At 36.1% G+C, this 20,248-nt stretch overlaps 1 protein-coding gene across 6 annotated transcripts in view; it reads right to left on the bottom strand.

The window, feature by feature from the left end:
• FAT1 (FAT atypical cadherin 1) overlaps positions 1-20,248 on the bottom strand; it is a 137,894-nt gene that overhangs the window by 96,102 nt on the left and 21,544 nt on the right. The gene's annotated exons all lie outside the window — the stretch shown is intronic.

Genomic DNA, 20,248 nt, shown 5'->3' with positions numbered 1-20,248 from the left:
TAACAGGTCTCTGATAACCTGTACTCAAATCCTTGCACGAATAAGAATATTTGTTTTAATGCAATCACTATGTTACTGAGTATATGCTAGCTATGAGCACTGTATAGTGAATTAACTTACAAGGGTCGCTCAGGGAGTTAGAGGAGAACTTGTATTCATGACAGTAAAATCAAGTTTCCATTGACCTTGAAGAGTCACACAGCAGCTAAAACTAGGAACTGAATCTAGTCATGATTTTTAGAGTCCAACAGTCTCTAACCTAGTGAACTATTCTTTTCCAAAGAATTTGTATCTAGCACATAGGAAGCACTCATTTAAAAAAAAAAAAAAAAAAAAAAAAACTAATGTAGACAAGGCTTAAGATGTCACTGGGGGCAAAGGTACAAAATAAGTAAGTTAATCAGAATACTGCCCCAAAAAGTTTGTTTAAAAATATCAGAATTTGCAAACATTCAATACTGTTATAATAGTAAACAATCAGTGTTTCAATTCTGATAGTTCTCCAATGGCTAATATTTTACACCTACAAAATTAGCAACTTCCTTGGTTTTGTTTTTAAATCTAAGCATTCAGTGGCAACAAAACTGCAGAGAAATAAGCATTCTCCAACTGTTCATGGGACTTTTATTTCTGGTGGCAAGCATGACATTTTGTATCAAAAGCTTTGTAAATCTGTATGCCCTTTAACCCAGTAACTCCACTTCCTGGAATTTATGCTAAGGCAACAGAGATATGTACAAACAAGGAAACAAATGTTCAAAATCAGGGCATGTTATGCACATTAGAGCTTCATCTGTGTAATAAAATATGGAATTACCAAAAATCAAGTTCTCTAAGAATACTTAAGAATCAGGAAAGTCTCTGGATATGTTAAAAGGCAGTCAACAAAACAGTATGTGCAGCATTGTTCGCTTTTTAAAAATTTTGATTTCTGGTGACATAAGTGTAAGTACGTAGAGTATAACACAAGTTAGGAAAAAAATGTCTGATGCTCTAGGCAGTAGAATTTTTAGAGGTTTTTTTCTCCCTCTTTTTTGCACTAGTCCATTTTCCCAGATTTCTACCATCACTATATACCGCTTTTTTAATTGGAAAGTAAAGGTCATTTTTTAAAGAAGATATCTCCCTAATTTTGTCCAAATACTATGTATAGTCAACTCTTCAAAGAAAAGAATTAACATTACGCAATCATTTTCAAGCTCCCCCTCCCATGACCTTAATGGGTACTTCTAAAGCTAAGCAGAAGGGGCAGCAGGAAATAAATTTGCAACTCAACAGATGCACCCACAGAGATATGGCAAGATGCACCTTCAGTGGCTTTGGCAGTAATTTCCTTTTGTTATTCCTTTGCTTGCAAGTGCTTTTCAACTCAAAAGAGAAGCCTGAGGAAGTTAATAGGTCCTTAGTATGTACTTTGCTGCCTGAACTGATTCCTGTTCATAATGTAATGGTGAGACCCCACGTGGCCCTTTCACAGGAGCTTTAGCAAATCCCCTGCAGTGAGATGGCCCCTGGGCAGCTCTGTTTTCATCAGATCAGGCTGTGACCTAATCAATAGAGCTCCAAGCAAGACAATCCCTACATTCAACAGTCCTGAAGAAGGGAAGGGGGAGGGAGTTCAAGCTTTGCTGAGGAATGCTATTTACCTGTCACAGCGATGGTTCACCCAGCAGGAGTTTAAAAAAAAAACTCTCCAGCTGCTTCAGCAGTTTCCCTGCCAGCAGCCAACACAAAATAAACATATTTACTTAAGCTTCATTCACAACTTTTGATGTGACACTGCTGAAGCCCAAATGGAAACAGGTCAGTTTGTGAGATACAAGGGTAGCTGTGATAATATGACATAGGAGGTTTCATGTCTCTGTTCACTGAAACTCAATGCCATGAAAAGTATTATGACAGAAAGAAATATGAAAAAAAAAAAAAAAAACTCTTTGGGCACACCCCAAAATTTACATGGATAATTCCATAAACTGAAAAGTGTGACCTTTTCAACTCAAAAAAGAATAAAAAGACAACTGAATCAACACGGAGACCAATTTGCCCAACAGCAAAACTATCTTCACCATTGATGCCCCTTAATTCCAAAGATGACTGTGAGAAAGATGGGGTTTGAATGACTTACACAGATTAACAATTTTGTAAATCCATTTGAACTTATTTGTTAATTGCTATAGGTTTTGTTTCACTTGGAATGGTGCACCTGGTCTAAATAAATCTTTTATAAAATTACGCTAAGATACTGTCCTAAGATATCATATACTTTCATTTAAAGAAAATCTATGTCTCATAGGTCAAATTAAATTAGAACAGCGCTACCAACCCAAAATATGACAAAAAGGCCGGCTGTACTATTAAGTTTTAACTGTAATATTCTTTCATCAATTGTACTAAAGCAGAGTTAATAAGAGGGTACAGGGCGGGCCACCGTGGCTCAGCAGGCAAGGATGCTTGCCTGCCATGCCAGAGGACCCGGGTTCGATTCCCGGTGCCTGCCCATGTAAAAAAATAATAATAATAATAATAAAAGCGTACATGGGAACTCTGTATCTTCTATATGAGTTTTCTGCAAACTTCTCTAATAAAACAATTTAAAAAGCAAACTAAACAGAGGAAGTTAAGTAAGAGGTACTTGTTCTGGAGAAAAAAAAAAGATACTTGGTATATTCAAGACTTTTAGTTGAAACAAAGACCTGATTCAAAATTAACTATTGGGTTGTATTCCAGCCACACAAAACAAGAGAGCCTCTATCATCCTATGGAAGAAGCTTCTGTTAGAAACAAGACTACTTATTTTGGTATATAATAATCACTGAACTCCTCTCTAAGTAATAAATAATGAACAGATATTTATGCTTATTTTTTTTATCTCCAAATATGATTATTTCTACTTGGATATTATTCTAATCTCTTTAAGGAGAGAAAGGAAACCAGGACTTAATTATAACTTCTATTAAAAATTCCCTTTAAGACAAGGGTGCACGGGTGGTTCAGTGGTTAGAATGCCCACCTTTCACGTGGGAGACCCGGGTTCGATTCCTGATGCCTGCCCATGCAAAAAAAAAAAAAAAAAAATCCCTTCAAGACAACCACAGGTTTCCTCCTCTATGTTATGTGTGCTTCAAGGACACTCGTTTCCAAAATTTCCAGAGAGAAACATCAGGATGCTTAACGAGTCAGCACCATTCCAGTTTCTGTTTCAAATCAGCATTGGATTTGTCTATACTTATTCTTCTTGTGTCTTCTAATCACCTCTCATCTAACCAAACTTAACCTAGACATCATCTCTCCATTCCTGGCAACTTTCAAGCTCCGACACCAAGTACTGCTTCTTCTGAATCTCACCTCAAATATACAGAGAAACTTCCAAGGTCTTCTGTCCTTCCTTCAATCATTCTAAGGAGTTACTTACAAATTAGAAAACTGAAGTTAATTAAACTAACCAAAGGTTTAAAATCAGAGGCCCTAAGTAGCAAGAAAGTAGATAAAGAGCTTACAGGGGTTTTAAACATTTTTAATTCAGATGGAATCACTAAAATGAGGAAAACATTTTTTTAGTTTTTACATACTCTATTCCCATAAAAGTCTGGTTACTATGTTCTTCTCCCTCCTCCAACCCCCTACTCTCACTACCCCCCACACACACACCTAAATTATTCAACCAGTTCTAAAAGAATTTGCTTATAAGCAAATGGCATCCATCAACAGATAATTACAACACACAACAAATGGCTTTTTAAAGAGTATATATACCTATATGTGTCTAACTGAATCCAGTTTGAAATACACTTGTGTTCCAAAAATACTCTGTGAATCTCTGGAAGGACTTAATTCTTTTAAACCTTGGAGAAGTCACTGATGTAAACAGAAAATAAAAACAGATCCACTTTGGGAATAAAAAAGTAACAAATAAATAAATCCACCCTACTCATTTGGAAATCTTTTAAGAGTTCAATCTTTTGGCAAATAATGTACAATGCAAATGGATATTCACCTCTTACTCTTAAACAGAAAAAATACTTTTCAGTATAGAAGAATCTGATATAAGCAATATCATTATTCTACAGTCCTAGAAACATCTAACCCAGATATATTAACCTCAAAAACCACAGAACTTAGGATTCCTAATTTTAGGATTTAGTACTCAATGCGACAAATGAGATCGCTTCTAGGAAAGGTAAAATAGAAACAAAAGAAGTCTATATTGCTATTGAAGCTTTCTGTGGTACTATAATTCCTTCGGGTTTGATTATTTGGGAGGGTTTGGGAAAGACAGCAGTTAGCGGAACAAGCAGCAACGTGGGACATGAATTCTCCCTGGCAATGTAGGTTATGACTCTTGGAGATGAGTCTGGGTCTGGCATTGTGGGACTGAGAAAGACTTCTTGACGAAACGGGGGAAGCAAAACGAAACAAAATAGCTAAGAGATTTCAAGTAGAGTGGAGAGGCCATTCTGGAAATTATTCTTATGCATTATATAGATATCCCTTTTTAGTTTCTAGTGTATTAGAATAGCTAGAAGGAAATACCTGGAACCATTGAACTGTAATCCAATGGCCTTAATTCTTGAAGATGACTGTATAACAATATAGCTTTTACAGTATGACTGTGTGAGGTGAAAACTTTTGTGACTGACACTCCCTTTATCCAGTGTACGGACAGATGAGTAAGAAAAAAATCAAAAGTAAATAAATAAATGACAGGGAGATAACAGGTATGAGATGTGTGGGGTTTTTCCTTTATTTTTATTCTTTTTTTTAAGTAATGAAAATGTTCTAAAATTATGGTGATGAATGCACAACCATATGCTGGGAACCACTGATCATATACTTTGGATGATTATATAGTATGTGAATATATCTCAGTAAAACTGCATAAACAAAAAGAACAGGCAGACATATTACATATGACACTTCCCCAATTATAATTCTATATATAGACCTCAAATATTAAAATTTTAAATGGTCTTTTTCAATAATAGTTACTTAAGATGCATGTTCCCTTTTAATCTTTTATAATAATCTATTTCAATTTCTAATTTTCCATATTCAGCAAATACTTGCTGGGTGTATATTACATGCAAGGTACAGTTTCAGGCACTAGTGATACAGGAATGAGCAAAACAAAAGTCTTGCCCTCATGAAGTATATTCTGATGGAAGCAAAATGGTAAAAGCAAGTTATTTAATATGTTAAAATAATTTTTTATATATACCATATGTAGAACATGTTTTTTAGAAAATTGCCCTTAAATTATAAAACTTTATATTCTACAGAGACAATGTTCAATTTGTCTTTTTCTGAATCCATCAACATTCAGTTAATTAAAACCAAACCTTGAGAGATTTCTGTGGAAGACAGCAGAGCAGGGAGATCTAAGACTCAGTCCTCCCACCAAAGCAACTATTAAACAGGCAGGAGCTGTCTGAAAAGAAACTATTTTCAAATTCCTGAGGCCAGAAGAAACACTGTACAGCATCCAGGGGAGAGTGGGAGAGACAGATAAATTATGGTAAAGAACTGTAAATCGTTCTCTCCTGCAGCAGCCAACAGCACCTATCATCTGTTCTTGTGACAGGCCACCCCAGGGTCAGTTCCTGGCTAGCTGCTGGTGACAGAAAGGGATGTAAAAATCCTCTTCCCCAAGAACAAGTGTGTGCCTAGGCCATCGCTGATCAGGGTTTCTGATTAGTGAATTCGGATCACTGGGTGCCAGCTCTTAGGGTAGCTACTGCTTCAACCTCCCGGGACAGGGGTGGAAGTGGTGCAGATTTAAGACACAGGGCTTCCTCAGGGCTGCAGCGGACAGCTAGCCGAAGGACTGCATTTGCTGGGCAGGCCAGGAAAGCTCAGCCTTGGGGAGCCACTGGAGAAGCTTCCGGTACCCTTCATAATCTCCTCCGCAGGACGCACTGGAGCTGGTCTAAGCACCCTTTGTAGGGCCCTGCTCCTGCTTTGACTAAGACTGACTTGGCATAAGTCATCTCTGGGGTGGCCCTCCTCAGAACTTACCCTCCAGGCAAATGTAGCACGAAACAACAGACGAAGTGTAAAAAAACTACAGAAGTGGAGAGTCTGAGACAAAGCCTGCCAGCTTCAAATACCTGGGAGAGAGAAGTCTGTCTCCTGGGAAACAAGAGGGGATAACAAACTCCTATTAACAGTGGAACTCCAAAATAACTAACAAGTAAAAGCCCAGGACGAGACAGAAGTCCAAAAACACATGGAAAACCAGGCACACTGCATTTGCCTTGGACACACCATCCAGACAGGAAGGCCAGAGCTCAAGAAAATCTCTGTCTTAATACCAGCTGGTTAGAAAACCAAGAAACAGACATCCCAGGGAGCAGATTCAAGAGATGACACTTTAATATTTTAAAACAAATATTGTTGTACAGTGTGCAACAAGAGTGCAAGACAAACAAAAAAAACAGGAAATAATGGCTCATCCAAAGAAAAAGGATAAAAATCCAGAAAACACCAACGAATAAGATCAGAATGTGGACATACTGAACAAAGCCTTTAAAATAATCATGTTAAAAATGCTCAAGGAGATGAAGGAAAGCACAGAGAAAGAGCTAAAGGATTTCAGGAAAACACTGAATGTATAAAATGAGAATCAAGTAATGAGACAGAAATTTTAAAGAGGAATCAAACAGAACATCTAGAATTGAATATCACAATAACTGAAATGAAAAATGCCTTGGAAGGTTTCGAGAGCAGATTAGAACAGGGAGAAGAAAGAATCAGTGAACTTGAAAACAAGACATTGAAATGAGCCAGGGTGAGAAACAAAAGAAAAATATATATATGTTGAAAGCAAAAATAGCCTAAGACAGCTCTAGCTATGGCACACATTCAAGCACAACAGTATATACATTACGACATTATGACAGTCCCAGAAGGAGAAGAAAGAAAAAAGGGACAGACAGAAAAGAGCAAAGAAATAATGAAAGAACTTACCAATTTAGCAAAAGCCATGAATATGCACATCCAAGGTGCTACATGAATATGCATATCCAAGATGCTAAGAACACCAAATTGGAGAAACTTGAAAAAAAATAGATTCCATCATATACTGATTACACAATCAAACGCAAAGGACAAGGACAGTTCTGAAGGCTTCAAGAGAAAAGCAAAGTGTAATGTACAAGGTAGCCCCATTTAGACTGAGTGTTGATTTCTCATCACAAATCTTGGAGTCAAGAAGACAGCAGAATGAGTACATGTGCATGCTACTTAAGTTTAGTTGGTATCTAACCAAATAATAGCTATATATTAGGGATGTTAAATTTTAACCCATGTTAACCACAAAGAAACTAAAATAACATATCCAGATAGAACTAAGAAGTCACTCTATATGGTACAACACAAAAAATAAAAATATATATAAAAGTAGGCACTAATAGAAGTAAGAAAGATAGAAGACTTAAAGGCTAAATAGCAAAATAGCAGAAGACATTATGAGTAGTGACTGTGAATGTAAATGGAGTAAACTCTCTAGTTAAAAGGCAGAGATTGGCAAAAGGAATGAAAAAGCATGGTCCAACTATATATTGTCCGTAAGGGACACCTTAAAGTCGGCAGCTAGAAAAATATTGGATAAAACTAATATACTAATACTGGATAAAACAGACTTTAACTGAAAAATGGTTATGAGTGACAAAAATGGTTATTATACACGGATAAAGGCAACAACTCAACAGGACGATGTAGGACCAGATGGCTTCACAGAGGAATTCTACAGAACATTCCAAAAAGAATTTACTCCAATTCTATGAAAATTCTTCCACAAAACAGAAGAGGAGGGAATACTCACTAATCCATTCTACGAGGCCAACATCATCCTCATACCAAAGCAGATAAAGATACTACAAGAAACTATATTCCAATAACTCTTATGAATATAACTGCAAAAATCCTCAATACAATACTAGCAAACCGAATCCAACAGCACATCAAAAGAATTATGCACCATGATCAAGTAAGTTTTATCCCTGGTATGTAAGGTTGGTTCAACATAAGAAAATCAATTTATGTAATACACTGCATTAACACCATGAAGGAAAAAAAAAAACATGATCATCTCAATTGATGTAGAAAAGGCATTTGAGAAAAAACAGCACTGCTTCTGAATAAAAACACTTAGAACCCTAGGAACAGAAGGAAATTTCCTCAACATGATAAAGGGCATATATGAAAAGCCCAGAGTTAACATCCAACTAAACAGTGAAAGACTGAAAGCTTTCCCACTGAGATCAGGAACAAGAGAAGATGCCCACTGTCAGTACTGTTATTTAACACTGTACTCTGAGTTCTTGCCAGAGCAATTAGGCAAGAAAAAGAAATAAAAAGATATCTAAATTGCACAGAAGTAGTAAAACTTTCCCTATCTGCAGATGATAAGATTTTATACAAAGAGAATCCTAAAAAATCCACAACAAAGCTTCTAGAGCTAATAAATGAATTCAGCAAAGTGGTGGGGTACAAGGTTGAACTCCCCAAATCAATAGTGTTTCTACACACAAGCAATGAACAACTGGAAGAAGAAATCAAGAGAAAAATCCCATTTACAATAAGAACTAGAAAAATCAAATATCCAGGAATACCTTTAACCAAGGTTGCAAACTTATACACAGAAAACTACAAAACATTGCTAAAAGAAATTAAAGAAGACCTAAATAAATGGAAGGATATCCCATGTTCATGGATTGGAATACTAAATATCATTAAGATGTTAATCCTATTCAAAGCAATTTACAGATTCAATACAATACCAATAAAAATTCCAACAACCTTCCTTGCATAAATGGAAAAGCCAATCATCAAATTTTATGGAAGGAAGGGGCCCTAAATAGCTGTGATCATGAAAAAGAATAAAGTTTGAGGACTCACATTTTTTATTGTAAAACTGTATCCATTTGCAAAAAAAAAAAAAAAAAAGGACTCCCTACCTCACACCATATACAAAAATCGACTCAAAATGAATATGGACAATGATAGAACTATCAAACTCCTAAAAGAAAATGCTGGAAAGCATCTTCAAGACCTTGGGTTGAGTAATGGCATCTTAGATTTTATGCCCAAAGCACAGATAACCAAAGAAAAAATAAATGGAACCTCATCAAAATTAAAATATTTTTGCCTCAAAGGTCTTAATAATGGAAGTAAAATGACAACCTAAACATGGGAGAAAATATTTGGAAACCACATGTGATAAAGGTTTAATATGCAGAGTATATAAAGAAATCCTTCAACTTAACAAAAAGACAACCCAATTTTAAAATGGACAAAAGACTTACATAAAGATCCCTCCAAAAAGATACACAAATAACCAGAAAACACAGGAAAAGTTGCTCAACGTCATTAGCTATCAGATACCAATGTAAATCAAAACCACACTGAGATAACCCCATTAGAATGGCTGCTAGTAAAAATAAAATAAAATAAAATAAGCACTTTGGAGAGGATGTAGAGAAACAGGAACACTCATTTATTGTTGGTGGCAGAGTAAAATGGTACAGTCACTGTGAAAGACAGTTTGGTGGTTCCTTAGAAAGTTAAGTATAGAACTACCATATGACTTAGCAATCCCACTACTAAGTATATAACCCAAAATAATTGAAAGCAGAGACTCAGATATTTGCACACCAATGATCATAGTGGCATTCTTCACAACTGCCAAAAGATGGAAGCAACCCAAGTGTCTATCAACTGATGATTGGATAAAATGTGATCTATATACACAATGGAATATTATTCAGCCATAAAAAATAATGAATACTGATATTTCTTTTAGTCTCCAATACCTTACAGCAGCTAGAAATAAAAACCTAAAATTGTGGAATTGTGACCCATATCAAACTCTGAAATCTGTTCTACAACTGTTATAATGTATTTTGAAATATATTGTTTTGTATATATGTTATTTTCACACAAAAAAAGAGAAGATAGTCAAATGAGTATGACTGCTGAATCATTATATTGGTATTTTTTTTGGCCTTCTGTGTCTTAGAGCAGCTAGAAGAAAAAATGAAAAATCGTGGAACCCCATACCAAACTTTAAAACCTGTTCTAAAACTACTTGTTAAAATGAACTTAGAAATTTAGCACTGTTTTACATGTATGTTGTATTTCACAATTTTAAAAAAAAGTTCAAAAAAAAAGTCTCTCTCTCTCTCCATATGTACATATAAAGAAGCAGGGAGTGGTTTAGTGTATCAAAGAAAGTTGATAAAATGAGAAAACACCACTACTGTTTGGAAGTATGATGTTCACTGACTCTGATGACCTTGACAAGAGCTGTTTTTGTGGAGTTCTGGTCATGAAAAACCTATTAGATTGGATTTAAAAGAGAACAGGCTAAAGGCAATGTAGCATCCTAGATTGGCTCAAAAGGTCATTTATGGAAAAAAATGGTGGAATTGCAATAAAATCCGTAGTTTAAAAATAATAATAATAATAATGAAGTCCTGATACATGTGACAACATGGATGAACCCTGAAGACATGTTGAGTAAAACAAGCCAGATTCAAAAGGACAAATGTTCTAATATCTCACTTTTTTGAAACAATTATTATAAGCAAAGTCATAGAGTCAGAATCTAGAACATAGTTTTGCCAGGGGATGCATCGCTCGGGGGTGGGAGGTGGATGCAAGAAAGGGGAGGGGAGGGGCTCAGGGAAAGGGGAGGGGAGGGGCTCAGGATGTACAGGGTTTAGGAATGATGGGAACATTTTGGTAATGGATGGCGGTGATGACAGCACAGCATTAACAGCACTGCAATACATATCTGTAGGATTAAAAGGGGAGATGCTAGATACTATATATGGTAACAGGGAAAAAATTTCTCAAAAATCCATGGAACTATATTTCACAGTGAACCCGAAGTTAAACCACGGACTTCTAACAGTGCAACTATAAAAATGTGCTGTCATCAGTGGTAACAAATGTTCCATGCCAACGCAAGGTGTTGGTGGTGGGGTGGTATATGAGAATCTTGTATTTTATGCATGATTGTAGTGTAAACCCTCAACTTCTCAAATAAATAAACAAATACACCTTGATATTAATCATGCTCATGCTTTCCTAATAGATTTTCATCTTCTCCACAAGGCCATCCCTATTAAGAAAAAAATACTTTTAAGTGCTGATGCCTATCTTTTAAACATAACTGATTTTCATTCTGATGGCCCAACTAACAAATCAACTGGTATTTACATGCCAAACATCTGGGTTTTTTTTCCCATTAGAAAATGTAAATACCTCAAACTGGGAAAGAAATGAAAAGGAGAAACATCATCATCATGTGATAATATTTACTGGATTTTTTCACACATTAATATCATGGAAGAAAAATTTACTGAATATCAACAGTGTGCAGGGATTTACTGCACAGCTGCTCTAAAATATTTTATAGCTAATTCAAATTTAAAATCATCTTCCAAAAAGCCATTTCCAACTAGCAAAATATATTCAACTTTTGATAAAGAAAACATATTACTCAGTTAAAGACTGTCAAAAATCACTATTTACAAAAACTGACCTCCACGGAGGTCAAAAAACATATTGCTTATAGTGCTACAAATACCAGTACGTGCAAAACACAAATTGGAAAATTTTTTGCCATACATACCTGTTAGACTGTTTAATGCCCCTTTCACAATGAATCTTTAAAAACAGACATTACTCAGAACAGCTTCTTTATTTTCACTGAATGAGGGAGCTAGCTATTCACAAAACTGAGATGGTTTATTAAATCTCAAATTTAAGGCTATTCAATAAAAATTTAATCTACCAAGAAAGTTAGCTTATTTAGATGTCTGTTTTCTGACAGATTTTACCTTAATAAACAAAGGTACACACATAGTCAGTCAAGCAACTGAGAGTTGCTTGCTTCCACATTGAGTTGGCAACACTAAAAATCAAATCCTCAAGAGTTGCTTAACTAGAACAAGAACATATTATTACATGCATTTTATTACAATAGTTCGTTTTGTACACCTCAATGGGGAGAAAGAGCAATCAACAAAAAATGTGTATAAAAAACTGCAGGTTATTATTTCATTTGGAAAATAGCCTTGAATGAGTTTCTCCCAAATAACTTTGGACACACATATAAACATACAGGAAAGGAACTGCTCTCTGTCCAATGTAAAGGCTTACCCACCTCATGCATAAAATAGAAAACTCAACCCACTGGACAATAAACACTATACTAGACCAAGTGCCACTTAATAGACACAGAAACACCTGTAGGTTATACAGTGTTATAAATATGCCAACCTGATCATTACCATCATTTGCCTTACAGCTCTAGGGCTTCCTTTATAAGAACATAGGAAAATCATGAATCCTGGAATCCCTAGAAGAGAGGGACTTAAAAACTAGGGCTCACGGACACTGAGAGGGCCATCAGTGGGTTCAGCAGCTCATAAACTTACTTATTTGTAATCAAAATGCTGTGTCTCTGAAGAGAGAATATATGGCTTTCTACAGATTCTCAACTGTTTCTGTGATGCTAGAGAAGATAAACCACCATCTGGGAAGTCTAGAAAGAGATACCCTGGTGGTAGACGAAGAGCTTCAGGTCATTCTTCATTACCGTAATTATAACAAGGGCTATGGACTACCAAGTTCACCGCCGTGCTCCATCCTTGAGTTCAGGGAAAACAATGTGAAAGAGAAAGTTAAACAATAGAGAAGTTTAAACAATACGCTGCATCGTGAAACTGTAACAGAAGAACATGTAGAGAGGGCTGCTGGAGCAGAGAGAAGCAAAGACTAAACCCTGGTCTAAGGAAGGCTTCTCAGGAGAGGCAACAATGTCTCAACCTAACCCATGATACATGCCAATTATGAACCTAAGAGTAAAAGGTTTAGACCCTGCCCACAATGAGCGAACAAACTAGAGGAAAAGGATGTGTAAATAAAAATTACACTAGAGCGGTTCAGTGGTAGAATCCTCACATTCCATGAGGAAGACCCAGGTTCAATTGCCAGACCATAACCCCCCCCAAAATAAAAATAAAAAATTACACTACAGTGATTAATTGCAATGACATTAAAAAAAAAAAGTGCATAAAGGGAAAGAACAACTAGCTCCACATGGGAGAGAAGGCTTGTCAAGATTTATTAGGCCGATTATGAATAATAATAAGAGCTGATCAAGTCTCAATCTGTACTGAAAGGCACATATATGTGGAGGGGGCATATGTGGGGGCGGAGGAGTCGGGGTCAGGGTGGGGGATGGGACTGCTACGTATGCCTAAAACACAAACGATGAATGAGAGCTGATGACGGGAAAAGACAGGAAGTAAAATCGGGAAAAGCAGACAAACTAATGAGCGCATCACAGACCACGCTAAAGGGCTTGGACTTTATATAAGGGGGAGACCCTGGAATGTTCTAAGGAGGATTCCAAGACAGATGGAAAGCCTCTATACAAGAATCAACTCCACACTATCCGAATACCCCCCACCCCAAACATGTCACACTTCAAACCATACCTGTTTCTATCACGCTACTTACTTAAAGAAACAAATCAGAATATTTCAAAACTCAAGGGCAAAGGTTTAGGTAGGGCATATCATAAAACCCCACTATTTGTCCTATTTTTATAATTTAATGGTCTATATGAATAGAGTATAATGTCAGCTACTGAGATAACCTACATAAAGAGATTAAGATAAAGCTGGTATACAGTAAGTATTCAATAAATATTAACCTTAATTGTACAATAATGATAAAGAAGAAAAATCTCACCAGTAATAGGAAAATAATATGTTTAGATCATCACAAACTGGAAAGAAGTCTTAAGAAGCTCCTGAAACAACTGTGCAACTTTCATTTAAAAAATCAATCATGCTAAAACTAACAAGACTGCATTATTTAGTAGGCCCAATCGACAATTTTAAAGAATCACATTCAACAGGTCACCCACTCAACCACCTGGAGGCTTAACCTGAAACAGCTCAATTTAACATCAGATATTCTGAGGAGAGATGGTATAGTCAACTGCCCAGGCAAGTTAATTGATAAGACAGATCCTTGAAGTATAGATATGAATAGTTTTCTAGACTCACTATCATGGCTCTCAACTGGATAACTGTCAATTCAGTAAGTACAGGGATGTGCCCTTGACAACAATCTTTCTAAGTCTATTTATTCCTGGTAACAGAAGACATGAAAGACTTACACTTCGTGGCATTATGTCCCATATGGTGAGCGGGCTATATTTATTACCAACATGTTTTTATTAAGTAAGTCTCATAAAAGTAACTGAAAAGTGATAATATGCAAAAAAAAAAATTAATATATATTAACTAGGCAAACCTAGGTTTATGAGCTAAAATGACTCAAATCAAAGCAACAAGAACTAAATGGTTAAGTAAAAGATCCAACATGGACAAAAGTTTTTATAGCTCTTCAATTTTCATCCTTGTGCAAAGCAGGCTATATGGAAGGACCAGGCCAGGCAATCGATAAACATTAAATCTTCATACATATAGGTCCTCATCAAGTTATGAACCCCAACTCTTAAAGACTTAGAATATAAAATGCTTCCTTCCCAAGAGAGATGAGAAGGCGCACTCCATTCTCTCCAAGGCTTTCTCACCACATTCCAGAGGGCTGGTAAGAGCAGTTGGTGAACCCAAGGCATCAGGGAAGACAATGTAAGAGAACAATGTCTACAAGTAACTCGATTCATAGGAAAGTACAAATTAGGTTAACTTGCTAGCTATCTCGAGGGCTGAACTGTTTGTGAAGTTTAGCTGGGACCCTAACTGCCATGGATGACATTGTTTCAAGGAGAAAAGGCTCTGAACAGTGAAGAATATCCAGAACAGTTCACAAGGGCAACATTTTTACTTAGGAGATTTACATACTTTTAAACGTTTGGCAAAACTGGAAAGATAAGGTAAAACGATAGAATTTCATTGTCCATCTCGACCAGGAGAATAAAGCTCAATATCGACAAGGTCCGATGATTCTCCCACTACTAGTCACTTCACTGGAATAATCATGAGTTGCTTATAGGCTGCCACTAATAATTCTAAAATCCTGGTTATTGTAATTAAGCTAAATATCACTATGTGATTTTGAGACAAATGATGGAAGAAAATTCTTAAGATTCAAGACTCCTTCAAGACCAAGCATCTCAGCTAGGATTCTAGTCTCCAGCCCAGCCCAGTTTATTTCAGAATCCCACTGAATACCTTTCAAATGGATACTCTTTAAAGCATTTCTAGGTTTCTTGAGTGAAAGCAGTAAAATGTAGTGGCTGCAGCACAGGCTTGCTTTTCTGCCACTTACTACCCAAGTAAATTAAATTACTTAATTTCTCTATGCCTGTTTCCCCATCTGTAACATGGAAATAACAGTATCTACCTGGTGGGATTGCTGTGAGCATTGAATAAATTAATAGAGAGTGCTAAGCACAGCACCTCTGCAAGTGTCAGTAGGTTATTTTAATAACACTGCTTATTATCATTATTATCACTATCATTGAAAGCATGTATCTAGAATAGGTTTTAAATTCCTCCAGGTCCTTTCACACTGTTTATGATTATAAAAGGGCATTATGCAGCTGCACCACATTTCACTTCACAACCTACCACTTTGAATCACAGCTCGGAGAATTTTATATTTCAACCCCTCCCCCAATTACATTTATCCAATCAGTACAAAAAACATCAATTTGTTGAATACCATAGAAATGACAACAGAAAAGCTAGTCCTCTGTTTTCCTTAAAAATAAAATCGACCCTCCTTAGGATTTCTAATTAGATCCTCTTTTCACCTTAAAAATCCTCCTGCTTAAAAAGGGGATGCTTTTCCCAGTGGAAATTATTACAATATCCTGCCTTGACTCAAAATCACATGCAAACGAAACAAAACAAAACCAAAAAAAAAAAGGAGATTTGTAGTTTAGAATTCAGCAAGAACACATTTTAATAACCTAATTTCTGCTAAAGCCAGATTTTCAATCTCACAGTAGCTAGGAAATAAGTTTCTTTTCTCTTAAACTTTCCTAGGAAGAGAACAAAAAGAAAGAGGACAGCAGCTGCTGCCACTTATGGGAGGAGACAGCAGTACAAAAGCCCTTTCACCAGCAAATTTCTCAACTCCTTAATGGGGGCCTCCCACCAGCATCTATTTAAAGTTTTGCTGCCAGGAATTCTAGACCCAGCTCCTATAGAGGTAATTTGGTCCCACCACAATCTGCCACAATTCTAACTGACACCTAACTCTTCATGACTCTTACAGACCCTTTAGTCATGAGACTTGGGTCCCTTAATGTCCTCCACATTCTATTCTGTGTTCTGAGAGAACAGGGCTAGGAAAACTTTCCTAATTTAGTAAACAACTAAAATGTTCAGTGTTCTGACAAACCAGACAAAAGTTGCAGAAATATTTCCATCTCACGGATAGCAACAACTAGGTTTTAACCTGCACTGGAAATCTCTTCTGCTCCCACTACAAAAAGCACTTATCCTGGGTATACCTAATTAAGGTAAAGCCAGTCTCTAAGTGGTTGATAGAGGAGTGACATGCTACAAAATTGGAAAATGCTCCCGTCATTTTCTCTTAAGGAAAGTGTGGTCCTCATTTTCCCACCCATATTTCATGAATGGTGATTCATCTTGTTGCAACAACTGTATTTCCACATTAATTCATTCCAAGTCTTTCCATCAAAATGTAAATTTCAATTCTGAAACCCTGACCGAGATTCTAAGAGTAATATAGTACTAATAAGTTTAGAAACCTGTTCTTCTCTTAATGAAAAACATGGTCTCCCCAAATAAGTAAAGTCAGAAGGAGGAAATGCTCTTAAGCTGCATTCTATTAACAGCCAAGAATTGAACCAAAATGCAAAATTGACATCTTAGAAACCAGAGAGAAATGTACTTAAGGGTATTCAATTAAAAGGTATCAAGTTTCTCTTAATAATTTTTAAAAATCTGGTGGCCAAGCATTTTTTTAGACATTACCTTAGTTCTAAATAGTAACAAAAAGCTGCAACTTATCTTTTCATTGGTGCGCAATAATTAACTTAATGAGTACCCACTAGCCAAGAAGACTAAGCTGAATTTATTCCACATATCTACACGAGGGACGCTCATGATTTTACTCATTTGACTTTAAGCCTACAATAAACAGCCAAGAACATATTTCAAGTTAGAAAGGGGTGAATGCTGAGGAATACAATGTCAGGCAAACCAAAAACTAAATGCGAAATCATGAGGGCTTCAAAGACACTTCACTAAACATTTTTGTTAAATCTACTTCATAATCCTCACTGCATGGTTTAAGGAGACTAAAGAAGAACCTCAATTAGAGCTCTTGGAGACTGGCTCTCTAACCAGACTGATTTCCCAATAATTTTTCACCAAACACTCTACTCTTCCAAACCTCAAATAGAAAAGCAATCATGTGGGCACGGATTTGTTAGAACAGCTCAGCAATACCCAGAGGCTTCTCCAGGAAAAGCATATGATAAAGTGAGAGATTATCTGATGAGTCAAAGAACTGTCACCCCCACACTGCAATTACATGTTACCTCCCTGCAAGGCCCATTAGTGACAAAGTGTATGAGAATCCAGAGCTAACAGTACTGTGCATCTGACTACCTATTTCAGATGGTTCATAGAATTTCTATAAAAATTTTTTTTAAATCCTACTTTTCTAGGGAGCTTTTCAAATTTATACAGCTTTAAAGCAAAGACAAGGATTTTAAAAATTGTTAATAAAAACTAAATTCAGATTGCTGAACATGTTCTCTGTTCTATAAAAACATCTAAGTGATATACATTTTGACACATGAAATAGGGGAACACTGTAAAAATCTGGCTGTCAGACACAACCAATGCTACTAGTTTAAAGTTAAGTGCTGGCCCCGTACAAGAGGAAGCTCCTTGAGAGATTATTTCTAGACCATCTTCTTCCATATAGGGAAGACTGCATTTATGCCATCTATTTTCTTTTAGTACCTTTCTTTTCTGAATGTGTAAGTGAAATACACTCTGCATCCACTGCTCAAGAAATAGGTAGTGGCATATTACCTTTTCCTGAAATCATAAATGATGGCCATCAGCAGGAGCCCTGCTCACAGAACATGCTCACTAAAATGGATTTTGATTGTCATGACTTAATTATCTAACATAATACCACTGTGTGATATAGATACATATTAGTATATTCACAATAGTATGATACATAATAATGCAATTAATTCTAATCATAAGAAGACCACCTAGAGACTACCACTCTAGGAGAATTCCCATCCGTCTCTGAATACAATTAAACCTAAAATGCACAGGTTTTCTCTGTCTACCTGGGATCTATTTTGACTTTCCATTGTTTCTTGTACACTTCACTGAACGACTCTGTAGCTTTGTCACTGAATAAATGTTGTGCAAATTAAAAAAAAAAAAGTTAAACGATAAGCAAGGAGGAACAAATGGCTAAATGGCAGGCTCTGGGTCTGTAGCACCAAAGTAGTCCTGAGCAGGCCGAAATCAAGAAGCCCAACATTAAATGCATTGCTGGAGGAGAAACTAAGAGCCCAGCAGAAACTGGCAAGGAGCAGAGACTGAAATTCAAGAATGATGCTAACCCTGACCTGAGCCAGATCATGAATACTGGTCTCCTGTGGGGGCCACTGGTTTTCCTGAACTGCCCCTACTCTTCTTCAACCGGCAGACACTTCTCCACACTTCCATCCTTCCCTAGAAATTGATTTGACAACCCCCAAACAAAAAATTAGCATACCTAATTTTAGTATTTCCACTGCACAATACATAATGATTTTTCATAAAGGAATTCTAAACTACCATACCAACTGTCCTGCCAGGAATCTCTAAAATAACTGGTTGCTGATAGTTCTGCTGTCAAAAATATATCTCGTAATAAATACCAGGACAATGTAAATATGATTACACCACTTTCATCCAGTGTCAACAAGCATGTAAATACATGGATATGGGTAAAGAAAAATCATTTAATCTACCATACACTAACAAGTTTCCTCTGTAAAGAACTACACAGAATAGATGACCTAGAAATCACCCGCTTCTCTCTCACTCTAAGCCTCAAGATTTATACAAATGCAAAACAGTTTCTTACTCACTTACCAAGGCAAGAAAAACGTTATTTTAGTTCCTTCTCACTCCTCATAATCCCAACCCACTCTCCGTCCCCCACTAGTGACCACTGGGAAACCATGGCACTGTCTTTCATCTCTGAAAACTACTATAGATCTATCTGAGGATACCACTTGGTTGCTTGCTTGTTAGAGCTTTTTTTTAGTAGTAAGAATATTCCAATCCCTTAAATTTATAGGAGAAAAACGCTAGTTTCCAAATCATTCTTCAAAAAGCAACAATAAAAATACTCTTTTTACTTGAAAGAAAAAACGCAAAAGGCACTTGCTCATATAATTTAAGTCATCAAGGGAATGTAAATCAAAACCATGGTTCTATTTTCTGTCTTCAATTTGTAACAGTTCTTTAAAGGCTTTCAAACTCTACATTGGTAAAGGAAAAAAAAAAGCTGTCCTTAGAAAATTCACAAGAAACATTATAGTTTCAGCTTAGATATTTTTCTATGTTGCCAATGTACCTGAAAATTCTAATTCCTTCTGGACAGTATCTATAACCAAAAAAAAAAAGATATATTCTATACTTCAGATGAATGATTACCAAACTTTTTGATTATGCTATTTTCTCTTAAATTATACTATTGTTGTATTGTACTATGCATCTTAGATAAGTGGTATATAATCTGTAATTAGATATTATTGAAAAAATATTATTATTGAATAAATGAAACCACATTAAAATACTATAGTCTCCAAAATAACTTATTTCTAGCACAATTATGTTAAACATGGGCTAGGTAATGGAGTGGGCGTTGACTGCAGGTTTTGTTTGTGGTTTTCCTGCATACGTACTTAAATTTTAATGTAACAGTAAATGTCCCTTTTACAATGGACATGTTCACAAAGGAAACGCCAATAAAATTAAATAAACAAATTGAGCCCCACCTATGGCTGATGAGTGCTGTGACTACCAAATTTCCTTGTAGTTCTACTACCATTCTCAGTAGACAGGGCATTCAAAGCCAAAATACTCATTAATTTATTCATTATTCTTTTAACATTTTTTTGAGCAGCTCCTATGTGCCAGGTACTTTTTGTGAGGTGCTGAGTATAAAATACGCTTGTGCTAAAAAAGCCTACCCTTGA

The sequence above is a fragment of the Tamandua tetradactyla genome, chromosome 26 (assembly GCF_023851605.1).
Source record: "Tamandua tetradactyla isolate mTamTet1 chromosome 26, mTamTet1.pri, whole genome shotgun sequence".
In the NCBI taxonomy this organism is placed as follows: domain Eukaryota; kingdom Metazoa; phylum Chordata; class Mammalia; order Pilosa; family Myrmecophagidae; genus Tamandua; species Tamandua tetradactyla.
The sequence above is the reverse complement of the archived record's forward strand: the minus strand, read 5'-3'. Positions and strand labels throughout refer to the sequence as shown.